Consider the following 25,107-nt stretch of genomic DNA (forward strand, 5'->3'; position numbering starts at 1 on the left):
AGGGAAGAAGTGAGTAGAATCTAACCATGAAGGAATGGATTTCGATCGCATTACTTGAAGATTAGATTCTTGAGCTACTACTTGGAGTTAGAATAAGATTGCTAAGAAAGATGTATTAGCATAGTTTTTCAATGAATTGCATTGTAAGGACAAATTTTTCCGCAATAAAATAAATTTTGATTTTAAATTTTATTTATTTATCCTTACAATGGCGTGTATGAAAAAATTGATGTTAAAATGTTTCTAATATTAGTAATAATGGATTTGATTCTTAATTATGTTGTTTGTGGAAATGTCGAGAAATTACCAAATAGGGAGAGTTTCTCATCGCCCAAGTTTCAATTGGACAGAAGCTTGGAATCATGCAACTTGGTTGCACGATGAATGAGAAATTTCATATTTGGAAATTAGACTAATTCATTGACAAAGTGTCAAGTGAAGGACTAGGAGATCGAGTACACAAAGTTGCATGTTGATCAAGTCCACCATAAGAGTAACAAGATATTCTTCATGATTTACTAAAGGTTTAGTAAATATGATTATACTTATCAGATTAAGTGTAATTATGAATTGATTGAATAAGTTTAAATCAATAGCAGAACGAATAAGAAGAATCAAGTAGGCAGAAAGATAAAAGTTTCTCCATTCTAAGAAGAAGGGAGAGTACCTTTTATGCTTTCTGATAGGTCTTAATGTTTAAGAACCATATCTCAATTGATCCTCTAAGTGAGTCTTAGTACAATTGTATGTCTAAGAAGAGGAATCAAGAATTGAAAAAATGGTTAAATCAAAAAGTCAATCATACTTCGTTCCAAAACAAGTCTTAGAGTTAAGATTGTGACATTGAGTGAAAAGTATTAAGAAGGTTTATAGCATTCATCAAATGTGGAAAGTTGTGATGTCTTGGATAAGACAAAGACCAACTAGGACCAATTTATGAAGTGTTTTGATAAAAACTACACTAACTCTTGAATATTTGTTTGTCAAGAAATGTTTATTGACAAGAGAATCTTATATGTCAAGGAGTTAGTGGGAGTATTAATGGTCTTGAAAGGTTTCAAAAACAAATCAAAATAAACCTTATCGATCATCACTAGCACACGAGTTGAGGTTTACAACCTATCGTGTTGACATTATTTTGTTTCTGTGTCATTCCAATTAAGTTAATTATGCATGTGAGTTCTATGAATTCTCATTTGAATGCATAAAAGGCAAGGACCTTGATCAATGAAAAGTACATTGATAGGAAAAGGTGAGCTGCTTAACTACTTGGAAGACATGGTGGGCAGCTGTGTTACCATAAGGAAAAGAAACCAAGATTGAGAAAGTTCAGTCTATATGAGTTTGAATTTGTCGTAAACTTTGGTTTTAACAAATTCACATGGATAGGAACACATACACCATTAAAATCTAAGTGTCATAAGATTCCCTCCTTCATGAAAATGACTGTGAGGAAATGCTTTCACTAATAGAGATTTTAAGAAGATAGTGATTGTGAAATTGTATTCTCGAATTTGATTATGGTTACGGTATCCCTTTCCATGATTCGAATTGTGAGATTTGGCAATTAGTCTGAATTGTTTAGACACACATATGAGCTATCTAAGGCAAAGGTGTATAAGCTTAGATAAAGGATTATCAAAGCATTAGCTATTAGAAACATGAACTTATGAAATTCAATAAGTATTGTTTTTCTGGAAGTTAAGCTGGTTTCTGAATACATGCCAAAGCTAGTGGGAGCATAAATGTTATGATAGTATGATTATTATGGAAAGTATTGCAAGTTAGCAGTATTAATTATAGAAAACAAGAGTTATACTTTGCAAAGTCGCAATAGTTGAAAAGTTGTTTTGCTATAATTAAGGGAGAGAATATTATGCTTCATTTCAAATCTAAAGGCTTAGGTTGTGGAATGTTAATAAATTTAGTCAAGGATACATAGTGTGTTCTCGAATTTCGATTATGATTACGACATTCCTCTTCATAGTTCGAATTTTGAGAACGTAGCACATAAAATATTATGGCAGAAGATTGATAAAGTATCAAATCTTTATGTAAGACATTATGTATCGTGCCCCATACGCTTCGGGTATAGGATCGATTGCAAATGCTATAATATTTGAACATTCTAAAATTTTCCAAATGTCTAGCGCATTTAGAGGGAAAAAGGACAAGAATCGGTTTTGACTAAGATAATTAAACAACTATCAAAGGACAATCCAAAGTTCGCCGAGGATTGGTCGCTTGTGAGTAGTTGGAAGTATAATATTGGATGGACCATATTGACATTATTATGAATAGAAAAGATTCTATTAAGAATGAGTTGTCATATGGAAAATATGGAAACGTTTCCATATTGGGAATTGAATATTGAAAATCTATGTCTAGATTAGAAACTTTTATGCAAAAGGATGTTCAAAGGAATGTACTTTGAGTGAGAGACATCATATCTAAGGAATTGTATTGTAACAATCTCCGATAGAGGACTTTGTAATTTCATTGGCAATAGTCATTGTGACTTTAGTGCAGTGACATTACAAAAGGATTGTTGCATAAAATGTTAGAATATAAAATATTCCATAAGTGGCAAGAATTTGATATTCTTTCACTTGTGAAAAGGATTCGGAGTTGTGAAATGAGTATGATTGGAAATGTGTTCATTTGATCTATTTCACAAAGTAAGAACCGTAGGTAAACATTGTGTGCATGCTAAGAGCATGGGACAAGTGTAATAATTCAAGTAAGAAGTTGATTACCCGAAACAACAAATAATGAGTAATCGATATGGTGATAAATAAAAGGTGTTTTATTTATGCTCAAAGGTTTGAGGCCATATGGGATTAGCATTATTCTTGTGTTTCACTTTCCATGTTTTGACTTCCTGAATAATTTAATTGGTTTAGAACAGTCAAATTATTCGAACTGGCCACAGTCGTTCATATGTTGGAAGTAGGTATGAATAAAGACTGTCGTGAATTGGTGTGTGGATTGTCTAAAGAGCATTAGACATAAGCAAATGTTTGCTGCAATGTTCATGAGTGCTTATGAATATGATTTGAGCATTGGATTAAACCCACGCTGACTTGAATCACTCCATGAATTGTATCACGAGTGATTGGTGAGACGATAACATCTTATATTCTTGAAACCGAGATGTGTGAGTTGTAACTTGCAAATCGGTTGCACATTGATAATATGTAAACACATCAGTAACTTGGTTTCATAAAACATATCGTTGTGTGTGATTCGGTGAGTAAGTACAAGCAAGCATTGAATCAAAGTTTATTCATTCCTTTTATCCAAAGTAGGATAAAAGCGATATCTTTGGGCCCCTCGATGATTTAGTGATGTCAAACGTAAATTCTCGGCCGGGCTAGGGCTAATTTGATTTGTTCAATTAGTCAATCGTCATAAATCGGAAGTCGAGAAATAGTACAGAGAGAATGATTAGAAATCATGTCTCATACGATATCTAGAATGGAGGAATATATGATCCCTTATCTAAAGGACATGCGTATCTGATAGGATCAGAGTTGACAGCGGCTTTGGAAAGCTACGATTGCAGATCAGGATCTGAAGTCATACGCAAAATAGTTATTAGACTTATCCAAGTGGGAGACTGTTGGATTAGTGTCTAAGTCCATAACTATTTTGGTATGTACTTGACCCGATAGTGCATTGTCCTTTTGGGTTGCCTTCACCAAAGCAACTTGATAGGATGAATTATGGAGAAAGGATTAAATATGATTTATTAATATATTATGAGAATAATATATTAAAGGAGAAACCATATTGTTTAATTAATATTAGTCAAGAATTAATAAGAATTAAGTTTGTGACTAAAAGAGGTTAATTAAACTTAAGGGGCTGGAATTGTAATTATAAGATAATTGCAATTGGGCCATGGATTGCCTTATATTATAAGGTTGGATGAATTCTATGGGGAAGCCCATTAGAAATCGTCCAAGGCCTTTAAGGAAAGGAGTCCATGGGTTGGTTAGGGCTTAAGCATCCAAATTAGGGTTTCCTTGTTAGATAACCCTAATGGCCTCACTATATATAGAACCCTTATGCCCCAAAAACGTGAACAAGCTTCCTTCTAGGTTTTCCACACGTTTTGGGCAGCCTCCTTCTCTTTTCTTCTTCATCCTCTTGCTCTTGGTGTTTGTGAACCATTAGAGGAGTGACATTTGTGACTCTAAGCTTTCTAAAGTCAATACAAGAAGGATTTGGGATTGTTATTGCTACATAACAATCAAGGTATGATCTAAACCCTTAATTATATGTTATATTGATTATCATATGCTAGATCTAGGGTTTATAGTCTTGGATAACTTGCATGTACAATAGAGAAACCTAGATCCAAGCATTAGGGTTTGTATGAGCACATAGGATGTTCTTATGGCTAAAACCCATCAGACCGGTTGATGAATAGCGCTCACTTCCTGGCTATCAGTGAGAGCTCTTATGCGGAGAGATTATCCGAGATCTACGTTCCAGAGGTGGTAGCACGGCATGGGTGCCAACATCGATAGTTTCAGATCGAGATGTGCGTTTTACTTCCATGTTCTGGAAGATATTTCATGAGGGATTGGGTACCCGATTTCACTTTAGTACCACATATCACCCACAGACAGACGGCTAGAGCTAGCGGACGATTCAGACACTCGACGCCATGTTGCATGCATGTGTTATGAACTTCGGTGGAAGTTGGGACACTTATTTGCTCTTGGCTGAGTTTTCATACAACAAAATCCATGACTCCAGTATTGGTATGCCTCCCTTTGAGCTCTTATATGGGAGGAGGTGTTGGACTCCCATCTGTTGGGGAGAGGTAGGCTAGAGAGTTATGGGGGCACTGAGATAGTGCTCAAGACGACAAAGCATATCCAACAGGCGGGATAGAGGTTACTAACGGCCCAGAGCCTTCAGAAGAGTTACGCCGACTGGCGCCGTTCAGAGCTAGAGTTACAGGTCGTAGATTTTGTCCTCCTTAATGTATCCCCATGGAAACGGGTGATCTGATTCAGGAAACAGGCAAGTTGGGCCCAAGATACATTGGTATCTTCAAGGTGATCACCTGAGTGGGTAAGGTAGCTTATCGGTTGGAGCTGCCTGCAGAGCTGAGCCAGATTCATAACACCTTCCATGTGTCCCAGTTGAGGTAGTGTGTAGTTGATGAGACAGCGGTGATCCCTTTAGAGGACATTCATGTGGATAAAAGCCTAAACTACATTGAGAGACCGATAGCAATCTTGGATAGGAAGGTGAAGGTACTGAGGAATAAAGAGGTTCCCTTGGTTCAGGTTTAGTGGCAACATCAGAAGGGATCCGAGTGTACTTGGGAGCCAGAGTCCAAGATGCAGGAGTAGTACCCAAAGTTGTTTCCAGAGAATGATTTTGAGGGCGAAGTCTGATTCTAGTAGGGGAGAATTATAACACCCTGACTCCTATGTATAATATTTAATTAATTTACATTTATAATGTCAGAGCAACTCGATGAGTTGGATGCCCCAAATCGCCGATTACAGGAGTTAATGGGCATATGATTTTTAGAGTCTACTTGAAGAGTTGGAGGACCCCAACTCGACGAGTAGGTGCTGAGTGAGAAAACCCTAATTTTTAGGGTTTGTGTCATATTTAAAGGACCTCAAGCCTCTATTTCCTCCTCCCTTATCACCCTAACACTCTATGAGAAACCCTAATCGAGCTATAACCTTGTGTGAGAAAAGGAGAGGCTAATATTTTGTGATTTGGTGCATTTTTGTGGGAAAGTTGAGAAGCAAAAGGCTTGAAGACGAGAGGGAGCTTTTGGATCCGATGTTCATTCATTCCTAGCTTCTGATTGAAGGTAAAAAGTCACCATGTTGCTCATTGTTTGGTTAGATCTCGTTTCTAGGGATTTAGGGCCTTTTTCCCATCCTTCTTTGAGTTCTAGAGTGTTTTGAGCTTTCCATGGAGTTGAGACTTCAGATCTGGACCATATGTTGTCCCTTGAGCCCAAAGATCCAAGCTTTATCAAGCTAGTGGCAAGTTTTTATGCATTAAACCCCATATAGAGCTTATTATGGCATTTCGAGCCCTAGATGCCATGCATGGACGTAAAGCTTGTAGCTTTACATGGTATTTCAGCCTTGGGAGGCCAGATCTAGAGACTGTGACATTATTTCTGCTTAGAATGGTTTGAATGAGAATTGGTCTAGCGGGACTCGACGAGTGCATGAGCCAACTCAACAAGTCAGCTAGGGTTTTACCCGATAGACTGCATGAGCTACAACTCGGCGAGTTAACGAGACAACTCGACGAGTTTAGTTGGATTTTCCCGATACTTTAAAGAAAGTAAAGGAACTCGACGAGTCGCATAGATGCACTCGATGAGTTTAGTCAACATGGACTGTTGACTTGAGCATTGACTTTCGTTGACTTTTAGGGTTTGGTCAACTGTGGACCTTGGAGACCATGGAGGGGTAAATTGGTCTTTTCACCTTTTTTTAGAATTAGAAGAGTAGTTATCTTAGCATCTCGGATTGGTTATTTCGATTTTCTTAATAGAGATAATTATATTGTGTAGGCGGAGTCTAGATTGTTCGTAGGGTACTAGATCTGCTTGCTTACTTCCACGGTGAGTCTTCTCACTATACTTACCTGAGTGGTAATACTGATTAACCAGAGGGTCTTATTTTAGTTATCGACCGGAGGGTCCTATGTGCTTATATTGAGTTATGTGATATTATGCATTTCGTCTTTGTGATATATGCTATATTATTCTGTGCTTTATTGAGTTAGGATCGGAGGATCCAAACCGAGTTGTGAGACCGGAGGGTCTTCACTAAGATATAGGACCGGAGGGTCCAACCCGATTTGTGAGACCGAAGGGTCCTCACTGAGATACATGACCGGAGGGTCCACACCGAGTCGTGATACTGGAGGATCCTCACCAAGATGCATGAGACCGGAGGGTCCATGCCAACTTATAGCCATGAGAGGCTTATTATTTATGTATGTTGTATTTTGGGGAACTCACTAAGTTTCGTGCTTACCGTGTTGTGTGTTATGTGTTTTAGGTAATTCTCAGGATCACAGGAAGGCGCTAACTTGATTGTACAAACTTGTTCGAGACTTTGTTTGAGGATTCTGGGATGCTTTCAGTTATTTGTGGTTTTGTGTTTGACATTCGAGACAATTATGGATTTTAAGAAATGTGAAATGAGTTTTATGTGTTTTAAAATTGAAAAAAATTTGGTTGAAAAATTTAGAGTGTTATATTTTTTTTACGATGAGGGATCAGAGATTCTCAAAAAGGAGACCAAAACAGTTCTCCTAAAGTCAAAAAGAAAAGGTGAAATGTATCCACTCAATTTGAACCCCATCAAAGGGAAGCCTGTCATATGCCTACATACAAAAGCTTCTACTGATGGTAGCTGGCTTTGGCACTGGACACTCTCGCACCTTAATTTCAAAGACATAAATAAGCTGGTTCTTGGTGATCATGTGCGAGGGCTTCCTCTCTTGAAGTTTAATAAAGTACATATGTACGCAACCTGCAAAATGGGGAAATAGAGCAGGAAGAGTCATCCAACAATTGTGAATACGAAAGTCATAGAACCCCTTGAACTGTTGCATATAGACCTTTGTGGTCCTTCGACAATTGAAAGCATTGGTGGTAACAAATACATACTTGTAATTGTTGATGATTTTTCTAGATTTACCTGGGTGCATTTTCTTAAGAAGAAATATGAACCCAAACCCAAGCTCAAGGATTTCATAAAACAGAATGAAATACAACTGCGAAAGTTGGTTCAAAACATTCGCAGTAACAACAGTTTGGAATTCAAGAACCAAGTGTTTGAAGAATTTATGACTGCAAAAGGAGTATCTCACAAATTTTCAGCTCCGTACATTCCTCAACAAAATAGGGGTTGTTGAAAGATGAAACCGATCGTTGTGCGAAGCTGCGAGAACCATGCTATCATTCGCAAATCTGCTACTTTACTTCTGGGCAGATGCGATCGGAACTTCCTGCTTTAGCCAAAATTGATCTATCCTCAATAAGCGATTCTTTGTCACTCCATATGAGATCATAAATAATCTAAAACCTAATGTCAAGTTTTTCCATGTCTTTAGTTCCAGGTGCATTATCATCAACTCAAAGGAGCAAAGGAACAAATTCGATGTGAAGGCTGGCGAAGGTATTTTCTTGGGGTATTATTTGACTTCTAAAGCATATAGGGTTCTCAACTAAAAGTCCAAAAATATAGAAGAAACCTATTATGCCACTTTCAACGACAATTACTTGAAGAAGTTTCAGAAGGATGACAATCAATCAAAGGAGATCTTTCCCAAACCGAATCCAGCTACCATTTAACACTCCAATCTCTACGAGGAGTTCATGAACTTATTTGATGTGCCAGAAAAGGAAATCTCCTCAAAATTCAAAGCATCAGACAACAAGGAATACGAATTGAAGAAAATCATTGATGATGTTGCGAAAGATATGGAACACAAGCACCCCACTCCGAAAGACCCAGAAACTTCATCTCAATCAACAGGTGCGAATGCTACCCCACATAGGGAGGGTTTAACTTTAACCTCCTCACATCATACACTTGTTTAGGGGGGAGAACGAAACCCCTAAAATCAACATTGAAAAATCACTCCAAGTGGAGTGTTCCATTCCGAATGAAGAAGACCATACATCATTCGAGGGGGGAGAATGCAAATGCGAATGATGATTCAGATGTGCAGTTAGAGTTTGAAGAAGTGAATGCCAAATTGGATCCAACATATGATCCCAATTACCCTCGATTGACTAAATAGACCAAAGATCATCCAAAAATTCAAGTCATAGGAGATTCGTCTTCAGGAGTTCTTACGATAGCACAACAAAACACGAAGCAGACTGCATTGTTCTCTAAAGTGGAATATTGCGTGTTCAATTAGTTTAGCTCCAAAATTGAACTTAAGAATGTTCAAATTGCTCTTGATCATTCTGATTGGGTGCAAGCGATGCAGGGGGAGCTCAATGAATTTGAACGAAACAAAGTCTGCAGACTGATTCCTATTCCAAAGGATGCATCCGTTGTTGGTCTAAAATGGATTTTTCGCAAGAAGTTGCATAAAGAGGGAAATGTGATAATGATTAATGGACAAGGTGCAACTCGTTGTTAAGGGATATTTTCAGGAAGAAGGCATTGACTACTAAGAAACCTTCGCACCAATTGCAAGGTTGGAATCTATTCGCATCTTTCTGCATACGTAACACACAAGAACTTTGAAGTATATCACATGGATGTCAAGTGTTCCTTTCTGAACGGGGAGCTAGAAAAAGCAGTGTATGTGGAGCAACCACCAGGGTTCATAAACGAAAAGTATCCGAACCATTGTTACATTCTTGACAAAGCAGTTTATGGTCTAAAGCAAGCTCCAAGAGCCTGGTACGAAACTCTTACTCGCTTTTTAAAACAGGCTAAATTTAAACAAGGATCGGTCGACCCAACCTTCTTTCACAAGAAAAATGGTGACCACTTGATGATCGTCCAAATTTACTTTGATGACATTATCTTCAAATCAACTAACCCCAGATTAACTTCTGAGTTCCGAAAGTTGATGGAAACTAAGTTTCAGATGAGCTCGATGGGTCTGATTAACTTTTTCCTTGGTTTGAATATAATACAGAGTTAATAAGGTATCTTTATCAATCAGGAGGCTTATACAAAGACCCTACTCTCTAAATTTGGAATGGTGAGTGATTCGAAGGTGAAGGTTCCAATGGCATTCAGAACGAAACGAACACAATATTTGGACATGTCAGTTAGTGATATGAATCTCTATTGTCAAATGATAGGTTCATTGATGTATTTGACTGCAAGTCGTCCACATATCATGTTTTCTGTCTGCTATTGTGCCAGGTTTCAAGTGAATCCTTGCAAACCCCACATGAACGTTGTTAAGAATATCTTCACGTATCTCAAGCGAACATCCTCACTAGGAATTTGGTACCTTTCTAGTTCATGTTTCTTTGTGCAAGGGTTTTCAGATGCAGGTGTAGGAGGTTGCGGTTTAGATCGAAAAAGTACAACGGGATGATGCCAATTTTTGATAGCGAACTCGTAAGTTGGCAATCTAAAAAGCAAACTTGCATCTCCTTATCAACTGCTGAAGCAGAGTACATAGCCGCTGCCTCTTGTACTTCATAAGTAATCTAGATTCAAAGTCAGCTTCGTGACTATGGCATAAATATGAAGTGAATCTCTTTGTATTGTGATTCTGATAACGTCATTTGCATATGTCACAACCCGGTGCAACATTCAAAGACCAAACACATCGCGTTGAGGTATCACTTCATCAAAGATCATGTGGAAGATGGAAATGTCGAGATACACATTGTTAGATCCGCTGATCAGCTAGCCGACATCTTCACGAAAGCCTTGCCTGAGCAAACCTTTAATCACATTCTTCAGGGTTTAGGAATGATAGAGGCTGAATCTGTTCCGAAACAACCTTCGTAGTCATACAGTTTTGAAAGGCCTGCGAATTGGTGCGAAAGCTCGCAGTGACTCGCAATCCGCTGTTTACACTGCGAATTCATACGAATGCTCGCAATAACTCGTAGTCAACTGTTCACGCGACGAACCGGTGTGAATTTTTGTAATGACTCATAGTCTACTATTCATTCGTGGTTAGGAACGTCATGTATCCTTTGTACATTTTCTTTATCTCTTTTTTTTTACTTATTTATGTTTTTATTTCATTTTCAAAAAATCGCAAATTGAAATATATTTTATTCTATTTTTATTTCTTTTTTAGATTGTTGAAAATCCAAAAATATTTTATTTCTTTATGTTGTTATTTCTTTTTCAGAAAAACAAAAGTACAAAAAAAATTATATGTTTATTTCTTTTTACAAAGTAATCAGAAATACCAAAAATATTAGATAATTGAGCAAATTTGAAAGCAAATATCTTGGTGATCTCAATTACGAATGATGGGGCAGGTATAAATTTTTTAATCTATGCAATAGCTAAGTGTCCCTAAAAGCATGTTGTTGCATGTAGTCTGAAGCCTCAAAGACTCTTTTTTTAAAGCCTTAATGATTCGATAACACTAATCATTTCTTCCCAATTAGGCTGTTTATTCACATAAGTCATGAGCTACCTTACTCTTCTCAATCTAAGTTAAGAGTTAACTGCTTGGTCGATTTCACATAGCAGAGGTACACTATTTCTTTGGAACCACCTCTTACCGTTTCTCCATCACTTTCGCTTTCATAAATGTAACGCTTGAGACTCTCGGATGTTACCACTGAGGTTTATGGTTAAATTTTTTTGTGTTTATGATCTTAAATTCGTCATTACCACAAACTGAGTGAAAGCCAAAATCCAACACATACTTATAAATTGACGATGAACAGTTTAACTGTTCTAGCTTTCACCAAGGAATTAACGAATGTCCACCTTCATGGTCAGTACCATGAAATCTCTTTTTCTTTTTGTGTGATCTTAATGAGACGTTCTATTACTAAGACGTTTCTTCCCAATAGATCCAATTTTTATTTTTCTCGAGATTTCTATACTAATCCTAGTCACTTAAAATAATTCCAAAGCATACTTATTTTTATGGTTACACTGGTCAGACAAGTACTTTATCTGAACGTTCGGACTTATGTCAAGTTTCGTAGTTTGGTTGAAGATAAAGCCAACCCTTGAGCTTAATGAAAAGAATCCTTTCACGGCTTCTCACCAAATAGATGATCGTAATTCAACGGGACACCACATAGACACTTTAAAGTCTCCCTTCACTGCAAAGGAAGAGATCATTTCCTGGGATCCATCTGCTTCATGTCTTAATAGACATCACTAGAATCCCTAAGTATAATGTTGATTTATTTCTTTATCTTTGGCACACTCTCGCACGAAGATCCTTGTGATTTTCCAAAGTCTAGTTCGTGGTACTGATTATTACTTTTAGTTTCGTAGGATTATTGATGAATGATAATTGTGAAAGTTTATAATTGAATCAACTGCGAAAGGCGTCACTACAACGAAATCTTAAAGGATAAGATTTGGGCGCGTGAATTTGAACGGACGCTGATTTGACGCCACCTAACACTCGTCACAGCTGTATTTCACGCCTTTTTAGGTGGCTTTTTTGTAATCGATGCAACCAATCGCCGATTTTCTCTCACCTACTATACGATATATAAGGATTCTGTCGATTCGGTAGTTACTTACCACTTTCAAAAAGCAATCAAAATTCTCCGGCGAATTTTCTCTCTACTATTCATCATCTCCTTCCTTAAGCTTCCATGTCAGCTTCTTTAGAGACCCCCTCAGTTGCAAAACAGATGGCCCAATCCTCGATCCTCAACGTCAAGGCAAATCAAAACTTGATTCTCGACCTTGACCAAGCAAAATATGACGGTTTTCTTCACCTAATCGTTGAGTGCTTGAGGTATTCTCCACTAGTTATCGCTCTCACCAAATCATAGATTGTTCCATTGGTGCATCTATCAAAAGCTTATTCCACAACAAGTTTTCAAAAGGGAAAGGAGTTGATACGTTCGAAATCTTCAATCAGAAAACCCACATCACCAAATCGAGGTTTTGTAACCTCCTAGGGCTTCCTCGGGGTCGTGACCTGGTTGACCCTGAGAGCGTCTCCAACTCTTCCATCATGGAAATGTTCTACCAGATGGGATACAAGGAAGTCTTGGCTGCAGTTTCCAAGTTCAAGAAGCCCAATTTGGCGCCGCTGTAGAACTGGTTGTTCACCCTTTCTATTCAAGACCTTTTCAGAAAGTGTTATTGGCTCTAACTATGCGAGCAAGTTCTTTATGAAGATGATGTACGGGGTCTATTATGGAATCAACCTTGATTATGGCTCTGTGCTTTGGGAGAAATTCGTCCAAAGTACCCTCTCCACTATACGACACAATGAAATATCATGTGCTCATTTCTAGACCATTGTGGTTCAATGGGCGATCAACAAGCTAAACATCCCCATTCTTCAATTCTCATGCATGGATGAAATCCAGATCTTCCACACCACTAATATTATTCTCGCTGATACTTCCAAGTTCAGCTTCATTGGCTCCATTCCAGAGTCTATGCTTAGAGATGTTACAGCTGTAAGTGATGTGATGCAAAACTATCGCACTCTACCAGTCTCAGGTTTTCTCCCTATGACTCGTGAATGTCAAAAGATCCTCGACAAGGCAGACAAACCGAAGAAAGGAGGAAAGAAAAGAGCTGCGAAGGTCGGTCCATCTGAACCAACTCAATCACCTAAGAAGGGTAGTAAAAGAAAATCCAATGTTCATAATTCTAAACAAACTTGAGGATGTTTCATAGTTTAGCTCACTTCCAAAACAAGGGGAGAAACTGTGAAGCCTTATTCTACGAAAGTTCCTAAGAAAGCTGGTGAAACTGAGAACACAAAGGGATCAGAACTGAAGGATAATGTAGCTTAGGGTTCTAGAGGAAAGGAAAAGATAATAGATGATGATGAAGAAGAAGAAGACGAAGACGAAAATACGAGACTCAAACGCAAAGCTCGTGATGCAGTTATAGATGAAAATTTATGGATCGCAAGAGAAGCAGAAAAGAAAGAAAAAGCTGAACGTGACGCTCAAACTGCTCTTAAAGACAAAAAGCTGCTATTTCCTCCTTGGTCCTTGGAGAGAATTATGAATGAATCAGTTGATAACCCGAGTATTCATTAGTTAGATCCAGTTACATCATTTGAACCGGACAACACCCTTGATTCGCAACTCGATTTTCCCATCACTCCGAAAACATTTTTGTTTCACTATTTTGATGTGGTTGCGAACACTTCAAATTTGAATGTGAATGTTGATAAGTCTCTGATGGATTTCTAATTGAAGCATGGCAAGCCACAATTCTAGACCTAGATTTCGCAGAAGTTAACAACAGTGAAAGTTATTGGGCCAATTCAAATTCAGATTTTTGTCAATGTCAAATTTAAGACTTCACGAGGTTTTGCGAATTTGATGTTCGAGTTCTCACTCGCAGATCTGCCATGTTTGAATCCCTATGATTGGATCATTCTGTTGCATCTCCTAATGCAAGATGAGAAAAATATGAACCAATCGTTACTCACATCAAAAGAATGTTGGTTTTGTATATACATGAAGTTGCAAAGCTGGATATTGAAATAGCTTCTGTATTACGAAAGAAACCGACAGTCCTTCCTCAGGGTTCGACATCTGTCATTGAGAAGATGAAAATGGGGAAGATAGAAACAGATATTGGACCATGATGTTTCAACGAGGATCCAGAGAAATAAGAGATGTTCAAAAGTGTCTATTAGCTTTACTAGATAAGCATCTATTTTCTACAGTTTGCTTGAACTATATTTTGGATATCACTGGTACTTGCAATGTGAATGATGCTGCTACAAAGAAGTGTTATTCGGATATGATCAGGTGGTACATAGGATTTCGCAGTACTCTTCTCAGCATCATGCCCAAGCTCTTCAAGACTCAGAAGCGAACACAACCATGAAGGTCTCCTGCCTCAATTGACGCAAAGGGGGAGATTGTTAGAGCTTAATGTGTTGCGTCATTGTGGGCCTTTTGTTTAGTTTATTATGTATCCGGGTTGGTCTTGTCCACCCATTATTTATTAATTAGGGTTTAGCTATTTAAGGTGCATGCATGCACTGTTTTATGAAAATCGTATAATCGTATTGTAAACCCTTCACGCCTTTACAGTAGAAGTTCTTAATCGAGCTCTTATAAAGTTTTGATAATAAATCATTCGACATATTTGATATTCATTCCTTGTTCTTAATTTGTTTACCTGTTTGAATCTATCGATCATTAGAGTTTTAATCTCAACAATATTAGTAGACCTGAAGGAGATAATAAAGAGAAAAGAAAGCACTTGTAAACATTAGATACAAAAATTAAGTAAGATATCTAAGCTTCTTTATAGAAAGCAAAATATATAAAGTACTTGTTTTTGTGTTTTCTTTTTAAGAAAGCGAATAAAAGAAAGGTTTTCAAAGCAAGCTAAAAAATAAGTCATTGAAAGCATGTCGAGATCAAAAATCAATTTATTCAGGGTCTTCTCATCCAATGCCTTAGTTAGAATGTCAGCCAATTGATCAGTGGATGGAATGTAGAATAGTTCCACCTTTCCCTTCTGAACTATGTCCCTGATGAAGTGATGTCGAATGTCAATTTTTTTGGTCTTAGAGTGTTGCATCGCATTTTGTATCATCTGGATGGAACTAGTGTTGTCACAATAAATGGGAGTCTTTGAGTAGTTGAAAGCATAGTCTAAGAGTTGATTTTATATAAAAAGAATTTGAGCATAAAATCTTATAGTGGCTACATATTCAGCTTTAGAAGTAGAACAAGCCACTGATGTCTGCTTCTTGCTGGACTAACTCACTAGTCTATTTCCCAGTATTTGAGCTCCTCCTGAAGTACTTTTTCGATCAATGCCACACCCACTCTGATCCGATTCAGTGTATTCTACCAGCTTAGAATCACGAGTATACCATAACCCAAGATTGGGTGTATGTTTAAAGTAAAGAAAGATTCTTTTTACAGCGAGAAGATGAGACTCCTTAGGATAGGCTTGATATCGAGCACATAACCCACCATGATCCGAGTCAGTGTATTCTACCAACTTAAACTCAGAATCATGAGGATACCATAACCCAATATTGGGTGTATGTTTCAAGTAACGAAATATTCTTTTTACAACGAGAAGATGAGATTTCTTTGGATAGGCTTGATATCGAGCACATAATATGGTGGCGAACAAAATGTTAAGGCGACTGGCAGTAAGATAGAGAAGTGATCCTATCATTCCTCGATACAGGGTTACATTCACATCATCACGAGTTGGATTAGCAGAGATAAACGTTTATGAAGACATTGGAGTCTTCGCTGGCTTGCTATCATAAAATTCAAACTTCTTCAGTATGTCTGCAATGTATTTAGCTTAACAAAAAGAGATTCCATCAATGAGTTGTTTAACCTACAAACCTAAAAAGAAATTTAGTTCACCCATCATACTCGTTTCAAATTTATTGGCCATAACCTCAACAAACTCAAAACTCAGCTTTTCATTAATAGATCCAAAAATGACATCATCAACATACACTTAAGTAAGGATGATGTGAGATCCTGATTACTTGGTGACCAAAGTGTTGTTAATTTTTCATTGTTTGTATCCACTCTCCAGAAGATAACTAGCCAATGTGACATACCATGCCTTGGGTGCCTGCGTCAAACCATAAATATCTTTATCAAGATGATATACATGATTGAGAAATTCTTTGCATTCAAACCCTGGAGGTTGTTTTAGAAAAACATCTTCTTGAAGATTCCCATGTAAGAAGGTAGTCTTAATATCCATTTGATAGACTTTGAATTTCTTGAATGAGGTAAAAGAAAGGAACATATAGATTTCTTTAAGTCTAGCAACCTAGGCAAAGGTTTCGTCATAATCCAAACCTTCAGCTGACAAAACCTTCTTTGAAAGTCTCAACAACATTCTTTAGTTCGATCATTGAGACAAAATTCACAAACATGCAAAAGTTACTGCTGACTTTGCTATGAGTGAGAATCCTTGAATTGACATCTCCAATGATTTCAGATTCATGATGATCTTGAAGAATTCTAGGATTATTATTTTCATTCATATTACTCGAAACTGAATCTTCCTGTTTTGAGGAGTTTGATAGCTCAACTTCTTCAAGACGATAGCCTAATCTTTTGAAGGTAGAATGTGAATTGACAATTTGATCCATATTAGGAACAACATGATTAGTTACATTTGGCAAAAACTCAGGAACATGGTCTGATGGACTAAGAGTGAGGTCACTTAGAATGGAAGACGAATGATTAATCCGATTATGAATGAATGAATCTTCATCGAATGTGACATGAGCCGTTTCCTCAATAGTTTGCCTTGAAAGGTTGAATACCCTGAAATCCTTTCACACACTAGAGTATATGAGAAAAACTCCTTCATCGACTTTAGCTTCGAACTTTAAGCGTTGATCTTTTTGATTCAAAGTGTAGCAAACACATCCAAACACATGAAAGTAAGAAATGTCATGTTTTCTCCCCTTAGGTAGCTCATAGACGGTTTTCCCATGACTCTTTACAATGATGTAACTATTTTGAGTATAAGAAGTTGTGTTAACAATTTCAGCCTAAAAGGATAGAGGAAGACCAACTTCAACAACCATAGTTCGCCCAACTTCAATGAGAGTCTAATTTCATCTTTTAACAATGCCATTTTGTTAGGGGTTCTAAAAGCATAGAAATTTTGAGAAATTCATGAATTTGAATAAAAATCTTCTAAGGAGGAATTTCTAAATTTTAGTTCCATGATCACTATGTAATTACCTAATTGTATGATCATAAAGAACTTCCCATTTATTTATAAGTGATATGATTTCATCAGCAACATGAAATTTTTTTCTCAAAAAGATTACCCATGTAAATCTTGAATATTCATCTTCGATGATAAGGGTGAACTTCTTTCCAAATCTTGACTTAATTGGAATTGTTCCGAAAAGATCCATATGGAGGAGATAAATGGGTTTGGTGATGGAGGAACATGATTGTGGCTTGAAGGATGACTTGGGTTTCTTTTCTTTTTCACACGCTGAACATAATTTATGTTTAACAAACTGCATCTTAGGAATTCCTCGCACAAGCTGATTCCCAGAAATATTTGATATGTTCTTGAAGTTCAAGTGAGATAGTCTCTTGTGCTACAGCCAGTTCATATGGGATTGATCACGAGCGAAGAAGCAACATCGAAGAGAGTTTTCAGCAGAAAACATGTCCATAACATAGATGTCATTCTGTCGGTTTGCGGTTAGTATAGTGACATTCTTTTGATCAACAACTTTTCCTTCCTTCTTGTTAAAATGATATTCATAGTCAGCATCACATAGTTGGTTGATTGAGATGAGATTGTATTGAAGACTTTTTATGTGTGAAACATTCTTGAATACAACAAAGTGCATTTAATAGTGCGACATCCCTTTGTAGTTCCCTTGCCATTGTCTCTGTACGTAACAGTTGGGTCGTGCTTTTTTACGAACTCATTTAGAAGTGAATTGAATCCTATCATGTCTTGAACAACCACTATCTAAGTACTAAATATATTCTTTACCCTAAGAAACTAAAATATACAATTAGTATACATTGACCCATTTTGTAATGGAGAAAATATGATAAGAGGCATCAAGGAGACAATTTAATGAGTTTCCATTTTTGATCCATTTATTATTTCGGGTCAAGATGCTGTTAGCTCGAATTGAGCTTTCTTCAAATGTACACTCGCTGTGAGAAGCATCACCATACTGATAACAAACTCTTGTTCCAGAATTCTTTCTTTTAACAATAGAACTTTGATTTCTTTTGACAACAGAACTTGAAGAATCTGGATCATTAAATTTGAAAACTCATGCTTTAGTTCTGGAAAAAGGAGTGTCATTGATGGTGTGCTCAAATGCCACTTGGTCATGGGATATAGATGAGATGGATAAATCATTTGAAGTAGAGAACCTTGATTGACCTACATATTTAATTTTTCTAACAGAGCACTGAGGAAACATGCTGAAAATTTCATTTACGGAATGAACTTCACCATTGGAGATGGGAAATTTCAGCAGTATCTTAGTGGAGGGCAAAAATACTCATGATGAGGAGGTTAAAGAGAAGGGTCAAGAGCAGATAAACGAGATATACATTTGGTATTACCATTTGAGTCGGTAGTAAAATGATAATCATTCAAAGTTTGATTCATGTAATAGGTATTGACAAATCTAGTTTTAAAATCTTTCTCGAGACTATCAGCATTATAAAAAGTGTGTTTAGTCTCAACCCTTTTGATTAAAGAAACAACACCCTCAATATCACCACTAAGGATTTTCTCACACTGATCAGGAATTTGATCAATAATAATTCTCATGACATTACAATGGGAACAAGCCCAATTATTTAAAATAATCTTAATGCTTCTTTCATGATCGACAACTTTTTCTTTTTCAGCGTGAAGAAAATTATTGGTCAGATAGAGGCAAAAGTTTTCCTTTTTTATGAGAGAAAGGGAGTTCTCAGAAAAAGAGAGTTTATCTTTCAGTTTTTTCAACTCAATTTTTTAGAGAATATTTTTCTTTATTGGAGATAGAAAGATCAAAACATAAATGATCAAACATGTCAGCTTTTCAGTAGAGGAGTAGTTAACAAAATTCTTTACCTGGTACATGGAGGCTAAGTCCTAGTCTTGAGACTTCTAGTCCTTAGTTGCTTGAGAAAGTTTAGCATCAAAAGTGTTGATCCTATCCTTTGGCGCTTCAGTATGAGACTCGATGATTTGAGCCATGAGCCACTTACCTTTTGTAACTTCATCATCAAAAAGTCCTTCTCCGTCGAAAGCGGTTGATAAGGTGTTCATCATTTCTTGTGCGGTTGAGCAATTTTGTACCAAAAAATAGACATGATATGGAAGAGATTTTCCAATAGCAATCCTCTCCTTTACATCGAGATTTAGAACTCTTTTCTCTTCTTTGTTGTATCCCGCCACAGACTTCTGCTTTAGTCCACTACTGGATGCATTATCATTCGAGAATCAGTTCATAGAGACGATGACACCCTTGTTAATCACATCAAGTATGTCATGGTCCATGATCTCGAGAACATCCATTGCCTTTTATTTCCATGCAACAAAATTGAGTTCATCAAAAGGAGGGATCTTGCCACCAACAGATGATTTAGGATTAAAAGAGGTCAACATGATAACTTGAGTGTATCGTAAACCCGCTCTGATACCAATTAAAGAAGGTTCTTTCACTAATAAAGAAGGTTCTCACAATGAGAACGATATAACAAAGACGGTCACAAAGACTACATTAACAAAGGCTACATAAGGGTTTTGCCCTAATGTTGATTATATATGATTACAATAAAGAAAATCCAACTATTTAGGGGTGTATACCTATCTAAGTAAAGGTATGATCCTAATCACTAAGATTACAGATCATATATCTATTCTATTTATACACCGTATAACTTCCTGGTGGTCATTGTGTACTATCATGATAGCTGTTAATCTTCGAAGTAAATGTCTAGGTGAGTTCATCTCACTATATTATGTATTCCAGTATATATCCATGTATGTTAGGATATAGAAAACAGTAAAGTAGATCCCATAGTGTAGTTTCTATGTGCCTGTAGAGCTGAATGTTTAGTATGCTTAAAAGTTAGTGACGATTGATGGTGGAACGAATAAAGTACGGGAGCATATAGACCAACGTCTGTGTATTTAGGGTTGATGGTGGAACGAATAAAGTACGGTAGCCTAAAGACCCGCATAGAACTTATGGCAAAATGATTAAAGTACGAGAACGATTATTTGTATGTATGTATAAGTATTGTGGTATATAGTATATTGGGGGAATTCAGTAATCCTAGCGCTTACCAAATTATTTATAAATGTTTTTCAAGAGCTTCATTGGCAAATGATTATTTTGAATAAATGAATATTTTAGGTTGAAAATCGGGATGTTACAACACACTATATTATGTATTCCCGTATATATATCCATGTAGGTTAGGATATAGGAGCCAGTAGAGCAGAGCCCATAGTGTAGTTTCCATGTGCATGTAAAGCCGAATGTGTAGTATCTATGTACGTAATTGTTGGTATGCTTAAAAATGAGTTAGGGTTGATGGCGGAACAAATAAATTACAAGAACCTACAAACCCATGTCTATCTAGTTCGGGTTGATGGCAGAACGAATTAAGTACGGGAGCCTATAGACCCTCGTAAATTTTATTGCAGAACGATTAAAGTACGAGAGCCATTATTTGTATGCATGTATAAGTATTATGGTATATGGTATATTGGGGAACTCACCAAGCCTAGCGCTTGCCCAGCTGTTTATAAATGTTTCTCGGGAGCATCATTTATTCATATGAAGGGCAATGTTCGACTGTACATATGCGCATTCGCAATCATGTTTCGGCATAATGTAAAAAATATTCTAATGTAAATGAATATTTTGAATAAATAAAAATGAAAATTTTAGGTTCAAAATCAGGACGTTACAAGTATTTGGAACATCTCCATCTGACACCTATAAAATATTGTCCGTTTTGGGCTCCTGGCATAAAACTTCCCACGGTTCACCCGGATTTTTATTTTGTTGTCTTTCTAATTCATAATTTTAAATTTCAGTTTTCATATTGATTTTTCAAAGGCATGAGAAGAGAAAATTGCAATAAGATATTTTCTTAACACATCTATTATAGAGAAATAGTGAAGTTGGGTTTAAATATTAAAAGAATGATAATTTTTAAGTAAAAGGAGTTTAGTTTTTTGTATACTATTTTGAATGAAATTTTGGTTTTTACAACTATACTAAAGGATGGTATTTAGAATATTTTTGAGACATTTTTTTTTACTAAATTGCATACGGCATCCAATTTCTTGAGGCCGACCCTTCTCTCTTTTTCTTTTTTTTTCTCTCTCTCTCTCTCTCTCTCTATATATATATATATATATATATATATATATATATATATATATATATATAACTAGGTTAGAGACTCGTGAATAACACGGGTTGACAACTTAGAAAATCAAACTATATTGATAAAATATAAAAAAATATAATAATATAATACTAAAATATGAAGAAAAATAAAAATATAATTTATTACAAATTAGTTACCTTATAATTTATTTCAAATTTTAAATTTCGAATCTAATACACATCTTGATTTATTTAAATTTTAAAAACTGAGTAAATAGAGAAAATTTTGTGATATTGTCACGTGTCAACCTGAAAATAAAAGATAAATTTTTGAATTGATACTTTGAAAAAAATAACATGTGACACAAGTTATTTTTATAGATTACAATATTATCCATAACAATATAATTACATATACTATTTCTATCAAAATAATAATTTTTGTAAGTCTCAAAAATATTATCAATGATCTAAACAGAATATTGTTATATAATATCAATGATGTAAATAGAATATTGTACATAACCGTATAATTTCTCTTATATTAATAAAAATCCTAATTTTGTTATTTATCATATTTTTATAATTTATAATTTTTTTTTTGCTACTCTTTAAAAGTGGCATGTGTCATTTTCTATGATTTTATATTTAACTTAAAATCTTCTTTTAAATCCTTCAAAATTAATATTATTAATAGAGATTTTGAAATTCAAAATGTTTGATAATCAATTACTGAATTAATCAATTATAAACAGTGGCGTAGCAAAGATTTAGTTTTAGGGTAGGCCAAATAATTTATAGGATATGAACGAGTAAAAAAATACTTCAAATGATAACAAAATATAACAATGTATATATTTTAAAATAAATTATTTATTTAAATTGCACACGACACTCTTTTAGATCATTAAAATCATCTAAAATGAAATCTAAGTTGAAAAGTTTAGCGATATCGTTCTCGATGTAAAGAACCAGATTGTCAACAATAAAATCATCAGTCATTTTATTACATAATCTATTCTTTATGAATCTAATCTTTTTTGCTTTGTTCCCATTCGTCAATAAAATTCACTAATCACAAAATTTTCAATTACAAGCATACTCATATATTTTTTAACAAAATCAACTTACATATAGTATAATAATACAAATAAAATAATTCATATCATGAAATAATAACCTAATTTATTAGGATTTAGGAACCTACGATAAAATATAAAATCTATGATGAAAATAAAAACAATAATGAAGCAATTGAGTTATCAAGATAACATTAGCCCTACGTTGTTTTACACATTTACCCATTGAGTCCCTTAAATATTTTTGTGCTTTATGAGGAAATAAACTTTGTTGTGACCTGTCTTTATAGTCCCTCTAACCTATATTAGCCGGTTTGATGTTCCACGTATTCATTTCCTCATTTAAAAGTCAAAACACCATTTGTTCTGCGTTGTTTTACACATTTAATTGGGAAAATGACACATTAGCCCTACGTTGTTTTACACATTTACCCATTGAGTCCCTTAAATATTTCCGTGCTTTATGAGGAAATAAACTTTGTTGTGACCTGTCTTTATAGTCCCTCTAACCTATATTAGCTGGTTTGATGTTCCACGCATTCATTTCCTCATTTAAAAGTCAAAACACCATTTGTTCTTGTCTCAAAATCCATTAAAGAATAAAAAATCAGAGACACATCCTCAAAATCAAGCCCTCCCTAGAACAACAATTCGATGTTGATTTCATCATCTGTGAAGAGTCGATTATCCAAATACGCATGAACAGCATAACCACTCTTCCAATTATCCAAATACACAACTTTCCTCACAGCCCATACTGAAATAATCATGGCAATGATCATTATCGTCCTCTGTGCAATCCTACTCTGCAACCTAACTAAAACATGGGTCATAAAAGCCAACAACATGCCAACAATGGTGTAAAGAAACCCGATAGCAAAACCCTCAGCACCCAACTACATTCCAGATCCCTGGTAGAAGAAGACGAGCTTGCAAATTATGTTGTGCATAGTTCCCGAAACGCTAAAGAAGTAAATGAACACAGAATCGGATAGCCAAACCCTCTTATCGTGTAGAAGTGTTTCACCGGCTAATAGTCTTTTGAACAGGAATGGCAAGGATATCAGGAATGCAGCGAGTAAGAACCCTATTTGAGTTTTTGAGAGAATTGGAGGACGGTGGATTTGACCCATTTTGAGTTTAGTTCTCGATTCGATAAATTCCCCCATGGATTAGGCTAAACGGGAGAAATCACCGGCGTCCATGGAGATCGAGTCGGTTTTTAAGGTGGTCGCATCTGGTGGAAGGAGGCGGATGTGTGGCAAGGCGTTAAAGTCAAAATTAGCTTCCAAATTGATTCACATTCACTGTAAATGGCCCGATTCAAAGTCAAAGGAGGAAATTTTCAAAGGAAGAAGTTAAAGTCAATTTCTTTGTTGAGGTGGCCAAGAAGTTACCGGTTTACCCCTTCATTTCTTCAAAAGGGGCCAATTTGATCCGACAAAAATAAGTTTATTCCCTCATAAAGCACGAACAATAATTAAGGGACACAATGGGTAAATGTGCAAAACATCATTGGGCTAATATGTCATTTTTCCATTTTAATTTGTCATTGGGGTAGGCTATGAAACCAAAATTCTTTTTATATATAATAAAATATATACATTAAATTTATGAAATTGAATTTTTGTAAGGTGGGCCATGGCCCACTGTCGCCTCAATGTGGCTACGCCACTGATTATAAATAATTTCATATTCCATTTTTTTTATTACAATTACTATCTATGTTATTTATAATTAAAAAAACATCATAAATGGTCCCTGTGGTTTCCCAAAATCTGAAGTTTAGTACATGTGGTTTAAAAACGTCATAGATAGTCCATGTGCTTTCAAAACTTTCGATGATTGGTCCTTAATGCTAAATTCGTTAAGTTTTATCCATTAACTGAAGGGCATTTTCGTCATTTCAATACCACATGGACCATTTATGATTTTTTTTATTTTAATTAATGAAAAAATATGCAAAGGGTCTTTCTTATTTACATATAAATCGCTCAATTAATATCTACAAAAAAGACCGTTAACCTCTTTAAAGGCTCTCCGACGAACCAAGAAAATGGATCATTACGCCATACTTCTTCTACTTGTTCCCTTGATCGTAACAATGGTTCATGCCCATGTCACGACGGATGATTTCATTAGGTTGCCGTCGGACAAAGTTGAATCTGTTGTCGTGGACGATGACTCCCTTGGAATCAGTGACAACCTCCCACCCCTTCATCTCGTCAACAGAAGATGAGCTATATGTGAGTGTGTATATTTATATGTCTAGTGTTTTCTATTAGGGGTGGTTCTCAAATTAGGGGGGGGGGGGGGGGTAACGGTGGAGGAGAAAGTGAAAATTAAAACAAAAATGGGAAGAGGGAAAAATTGTTACGAGAATTTTGGATAGAGGGTGCCGACTATGACTAGGGGCCGATGGTGCAGCTTCTTTCCTCACCAAATAATCTCTCACAACTCCTTGAAGCTTCATTAGCGATTTTCAGTGCCTTCA

General features: G+C 36.0%; 1 pseudogene; it reads right to left on the minus strand.

The window, feature by feature from the left end:
- Positions 1–23,251: 23,251 nt before the first annotated feature.
- On the minus strand, positions 23,252–24,834 carry LOC145063890 (putative dolichyl-diphosphooligosaccharide--protein glycosyltransferase subunit 3B pseudogene; annotated as a pseudogene).
- Between the last annotated feature and the right edge of the window lie 273 nt (positions 24,835–25,107).

This window comes from Lactuca serriola, chromosome 7 (assembly GCF_051521515.1).
Source record: "Lactuca serriola cultivar US96UC23 chromosome 7, Lser_US96UC23_V15, whole genome shotgun sequence".
NCBI classification, from domain to species: domain Eukaryota; kingdom Viridiplantae; phylum Streptophyta; class Magnoliopsida; order Asterales; family Asteraceae; genus Lactuca; species Lactuca serriola.